The following is a 6,701-nucleotide window of genomic DNA, read 5'->3' on the forward strand; positions in this document are numbered from 1 at the left end:
TTTTATTTTATTTTATTTTATTTTATTTTATTTTATTTTATTTTATTATTTTTAGGTTGGCTCCATGCCCAATATGGGGCTTGAATTGATCACAACCCTGAGATCAAGAGTCAGATGTTCTACCAACTGAGCCAGCCAGGTGCCCCTGCCTTATTTTATTTTACTAAATGTTTATTTATGTATTTTGAGAGAGAGAGAGAGAGAGCACATGAGCAGGGGATGGGCAGAGAGAGGGAGACAGAAAATCCCAAGCAGGCTCCACGCTGTCAGCACAGAGCCCAGCCCGGGGCTCAAACTCACACTCTGAGATCATGACCTGAGCCAAAATCAAGAGTTGGAGACTTAATCGACTGAGTTACCCAGGTGCCCTGCCCCTACCTTATTTTAAAAACTAGTGGAATATATCTTTGGTGGTAACATTCCTTATTATTTGACCAACATGAAGTGCTGTTCATGTCACAAAGGAAGAATAAATGTTTCACTGGACATCCTTTAAAATTTTTTTTTAATGTTTATTTATTTTTGACAGAGAGAGAGAGAGTGAGAGACAGACCATGGTGGAGGGGGGGGGGGGGGGGGGCCAGAGAGATCCAGAGACACAGAATCCAAAACAGGCTCCAGGCTCTGAGCTATCAGCACAGAGCCTGACATGGGGCTCGAACTCACAGACAGTGAGATCCTGATCTGAGCTGAAGTCGGACGCTCAACTGACTGAGCCACCCAGGTGCCCATGAGCATCCTTTTAAAAAGGGAATATCTTGAAGACAATCAGGTGGCCAACCGACACATGAAAAAATGTGTCATCATCAGGGAAATACAAATCAAAACCACAATGAGATACCACCTTACACCTCTCAGAATGGCTCACATTAACAACTCAGACAACAACAGATGTGGATGTGGACAACAGCAGGGATGTGGAGAAAGAGGCTCTCTTACACTGCTGGTGGGAATGCAAGCTGGTGTAGCCACTCTGGAAAACAGTATGCAGGTTCCTCAAAAAATTAAAAACAGAACTACCTTAGGACCCAGCAATTGCACTATTAGGTATTTATCCAAGGGATACAGGTATCCTCTTTTGAAGGGGCACATGCTAGGTATTTATCCAAGGGATACGGGCATGCTGTTTCGAAGGGGCACATGCACCCAATGTTTATAGTAGCACTATCCACAATAGCCAAAGTATGGAAAGGGCCCAAATGTCCATCAATGGATGAATGGATAAAGAGGTAGTATATACATACCATGGAGTATTCCTCGGCAATCAAAAAGAATGAAATCTTGCCATTTGCAACTACGTGGATGGAACTAGAGGGTATTATGCTAAGCGAAATTAGAGAAAGACAAATATATGACTTCACTCATATGAGGACTTTAAGACACAGAATAGATAAACACAAGGGAAGGGAAGCAAAAGTAATATAAAAACAGGGAGGGGGACAAAAACATAAGAGACTCTTACATATGGAGAACAAACAGAGGGTTACTAGAGGGACTGTGGGAAGGGGGATGGGCTAAATGGGTAAGGGACATTAAGGAATCTACCCTTGAAATCATTGTTGCACTATATGCTAACTAACTTGGATGTAAATTTAAAAAATAAAATAAAAATAAATAAATAAAAATAAAAAGGGAATATCTTGTCCCTAGGAACAATATAGTACTTGCAATTTGGGTTCTTTTCTGACCAACAGGACTCCATAGTGACCTTCAATTCATGTGGGCCAGTGAATACAGGAAGATTAGTTATCTGGAGATCTGTGGCTCTTCTTGGGAAGATTCCTCTGGAAATAAAGGAAAAGAGCAGAACCAAACTTCAGGGACTGTAGCTTACTATGTACTGATTTCAAAAAGAGAAGTTGAGGATTCACCAGCTTCTTGTTTTTCCTTAGCTCCTGGAGAACCAGCCCCACCCCACCAGCCCCTGACGTTTTTGAAAATGTTTTCCAGTTTGTTGTGAAATAATTGACATACATCACTGTGTAAGTTTAAGGTATACAGCATGAGGTTTGGTTCACATATATTGTGAAATCAGTCCTTTTTTAAGATGGAAACCTCAGAAAGAAACCCACTCTGCACAATGACCTATAAAGCCAACCCGCGCAGCTCCAAGCAGAGGCCAGCTGCCCCATCTGCCTGGATTATCTGAGAGACCCAATGACCCTTGACCACAGGCACGACTTCTGTGGCTCCTGCATCCACTAGTGCTGGGAAGACCTATAAGTCATGTCCCCTGTTTCATCTGTCTCCACCACTGCCCTGACAGGGACTTAAAGAGGAACACCCACTTTTGTCCCATGTATGATATTGTTATGCAGCTTCCCACCACAAGGAACAAAAGGGAAGAGAGACTAAGCGGAAAGAGTTAGGGGTCCCTGGAAAAAGAAAGAGGAGACTTGGCTTTGAGACCTAAGAAAGGACATTTTAGGCCCCCGGCAATTGTATGATCTTTGCCTGACTTGCTCTAGCACACTTCTTGCAGAACTTCCTAGGAGGTGTCGGAATTACAAAGAAATGCAAAAACCTCAGTAGTTAAGGATTTTAAGGGAACAAAGAAAAATGCAAAAACAGTCTCTACTTAGCTGGGAAATAACCTAACCATAACAGAGATGATAAATCAATGGTAAAAACTCCCAGTGCAGTTTCAAAAGCAAAGACTTATCTAACACATGTTCTTGGGTCGTTTTTTGCAGGATTTAACCCCCTTTGAACACTCAAATACCAGACTAACTGGAGCAGAGAATTGATGACGCTGACCCTTGCTGGCCCTTGTAACTTCAATCAGCTAGGACCTGGACTCTATCAATTTAGGATGTCTTTTGCCCCAATCCTTTCTTTCTTTCTTTCTTTTTTTCTTTTTTTTAAGTTTATTTTTATTTATTTTGAGAGAGAGATAGAGAGCAACAGGGGGAAGACTTTTGCCCAACTTCTATCCGGAACTCTCCTTTGCCCAGCCCCTTCATGAATATGCATGCATCCCTAATTTAAAACTTCCCTAATTTTGTTGTTTGGGGAAACACGGCTTTGGGAAACATCCCTGGTGTTCCCTTGTTGCAAGTAAAACCCTTTCTTTTCCTTATCCTTTGGCTTGTTTGTGTCTTTTGGCTCAATACCCACCAAGAGGCAAACCCAGTTTCCACTAACAAAACCCTTGTGTGAGAAGTGCACATTCTGGCTCTGTTCTGTGAGAAGGATCTGGAGCTATTGTGTCCCCAGTGTAGGGTCTCCTCTGACCTCCAGGACCACACCCTGACACCCACTGAGCAAGCTGCAGCTGGTTACAAGGAAGCAGTTTAAAGGCGACAGTGAGCCCTTGAAGAAGCAGGTTGAAAATGTTGAAAGGCAGTTAGAAATCCAAGTCTCAAAAGTACTTGCCTTAAGGTGGAAGGTGAAAAAGTGGAGGGGGGAATTACACTCTGAATATGAAGAACTACAGCATTTTACTGGAAGAGGAAGAGGATGCCCTTTTTTAAAAATTATTTTTGATGGAAAAGAAGGATCTTGAAGAATAACTAATTGAAAACAAAGGCCATTATTCAGATCATAGTTCCAATCCTAAAAGAAAAAGAAAACGAAACAAAACAACTGCCAGAGTCCAGCTCCAGCAGGTCCAGGGGTTCCCGAAGGATGAACCGCGTCGGCGAAAATAACAAATAACAAAGTAACAGCTTGTTAGACTGGCCGCTTTATTGTGGCAAACGTGGCATTATATTTGTTAGCAATTTCCTTCTAGCGTGCGTCATCTATGTTTCTCGGCTTTACCTAATTCTAAAAATGTTCCTTTGTGCAATCACCCATTAAGGAACATCATGGTTATTTTCTTGTAACGTTCTCTCCTGCGCTTTGCTTATTGATTAATTTCTTCATATTACTTTCATTACGTGTCTACATTTATTTATAGTTTATAAAGCGTTTGCCTCGCTATTTTCATGAAAGGTCATCTAACTCTCAACACCTCAAGTGGAACATTTACAGAGACATGACTTCTTAATTGTTCCTTTGAGCCATTTGCGGTACAAGGACCAAAAGTGTTCCCTTTGGTCCGGGGTGCTGGGAGGGAGCCAAGAGGGCCCTGGGAACCCTGCTTTATGCGCTCCCAGAGAGACAATGTATACCTAGGAACTAATGAACCATTCTGTACCCTAACCCACCAGGTCCAGTTACCATCTTGAAAGCCTCCTGTGGGCCAAGTGGGCCTAGGGGTTGGAGTAACTTTTATCCATAGATACATTCCTTTGTTGCCAGAGTGGGGATTTTGAACCCATTAGTCCCCCTCCTCGGCTGGGAAATATATGGGGCTATCCTTCCTTTAGGTAGAGGACGGGCAGGCAGGGGTGGCACCAGTTGGATATAAGGTTTCTTTTTTGTCCTGGGGGTCATCCCCAGAAAATATCGCCGAGTTTGCCCCCATGGGTTTATTTTGAATCATCAATGCCAATTGGACCACGGGGATGGCCATGATGAGTAAGAGAAGGGATACCAGTAGCTTCCCATTCGGAGGGTTGCTCTGCGTTGCCCTTCCACCAACCACTCAGGCTGTGCCATCAGGAAGTCTGGATGGATCGGCTCCCGGCAAACAACAATGCTATGTGAAATAGCAAAGAAGTGTGTCCAGGCAGACTTATATTTACTGATAGGTATTGGACATATACATACATAACAGACATAAAAACCTAAAAACTCCAGAAGTTTTTTTATATTGGTTAAAGAGAGTTATTATCTCTTTCACATTTTTGTCCTGCAAAAAAATTATCAACACATTAAGGTGCATTTAACACTAGATCCTAAAACTGCCCATCCAGACTTACGTCAGAAGACAAAACAAGTACGAAATATGGAAAGACACTAACTTTCCATATAATCCCCACACATCTACTTTTTACCCTATTGTCCTAAATTTTGGAGGGTTTGATGCTGACGGGCAGATAGAAAGAGGCCTTATGGATTTTCCGTAGGCTTGTTCAGACTCTTCTTCGGAAATGCTTTTGCAGAAGTGCCTGGGTGCTTAAGTGAGTTAAGCATCTGACTTTGATTCAGCTCATGATCTCACGGTTTGTGAGTTGGAGCCCTGCATCAGTCTCTGTTCTGACAGCTCAGAGCCTGGAGCCCACTTCAGATTCTGTGTCTCCCTCTCTCTCTGCCCCTCCCCCACTCATGCTCTGTCTCTCTCTCTCTCTCTCTCTCTCTCTCTTTCAAAAATAAATGAACATTTAAAAAAAAATGCTTTTACATCCTTATCACCAAAGAGATACTGCTGGCAAACTCAGGATTCAAGTGGGTGATGGGGTCCAAAACACATGGACTGGCTTTTTCTGGATCATGAGTTGGAGAGGTCTCATTTTTTAATATGAGTAATATAGGTCTTATATTTATACCTTCACCGATACTTTCACACAAAAACTTTGGCCTGACATCTCTATTGGACCTACTTCAAACTCTCTTACTATCTGTCAAATCACAGATGAGTTGTGAACTCGTTGGAACCCTGTATGTTGTTATATTTTCTTTCTGTACTATGGAATGTCCTTAAGATAATGTATAATCTCTGTTATGTTTTGGATAACATGATTTCAAGAGTTAATGTTTTATGTTTTCAACATCAAGAGAGTCACTTTTTATTCTTCTATATCAATAACTAATGAGAATATAGAATTTGTGTTGTTTCATGGAAATGACAAGGGAATCAACTAGAAATTGCAATTTTGCAGTTCTAAAAGCAAAGACTTCAAACTGAGCATGTTTTATTTACCATTCACGTTTTATCAATGCCAGTAAATGTACTTTATGACTTCACCTTATGTTATATATACATGTGTCCTGTAAATTCAACAGTTTGTTAAGTGTCTTAGAAGTCCATGTTGACAATGGTTGGAAGACACAGATTTAGGCAGAAGTCTTCAGCCTTCTGCTTTGTTGGAGAAGTGGAAATCAGGAGGAACTTGGAAGTGTTTAGACCATTATTTAAAAACTCACTTCGTATAGAAGAATTCCAGAAAGAGATGAGGAGGGTGTATTTCACGAAATGGAAATTGAATCAGTCGTATGGGATCCTCCAAAAAGGGCTGACAAAATTCTCTTTTCACACAATAAACCAAGACAGAACTGAGTAGCTAAGTTTAATAACTAAGACATTTGCAGAGTTGGGTGACTAATCTTCCTAACTAATTCATAGGTGTCAAATTTACACTCTAGCAAAATTTATAAAATTTGAGTAAAAGAAAAATTATAATGCTGTTTTTCTCCTGAAATTTACTCATTTAAATTCCATACATTTTTATATCATATTATATTTATTATATTATATTATATTATATTATATTATATTATATTTATTATGAGAGTGAGAGCAAGGAAGCAAGGAAGAGGGGCAGAGGGAGAGAGAGAGAGAGAGAGAGAGAGAGAGAGAGAGAGAATCTTAAGCAGTTCCCATACCCAGCATGGAGCCCAATGCAAGGTTTGATCCCACAATCCTGGGATCATGACCTGAGCCAAAATCAAGAGTTGGATGCTCAACCTACTGAGCCACCCAGATACCCCAAAATGGCATATATTTTAGTGTTCAGTCTACTTGTCTCATATTTCATACTACATGACCAGTGATTAACTCATAATAATTATATCTTAAATTATGGAATAGATGTGTGTGCTGTTTTACTACTCTTAACTCTGTTATTTTAGGAAAGCAAAGGATAAAGGTTTTG

This window comes from Herpailurus yagouaroundi, unplaced genomic scaffold (assembly GCF_014898765.1).
Source record: "Herpailurus yagouaroundi ecotype Mexico unplaced genomic scaffold, PumYag 28, whole genome shotgun sequence".
Classification (NCBI taxonomy): domain Eukaryota; kingdom Metazoa; phylum Chordata; class Mammalia; order Carnivora; family Felidae; genus Herpailurus; species Herpailurus yagouaroundi.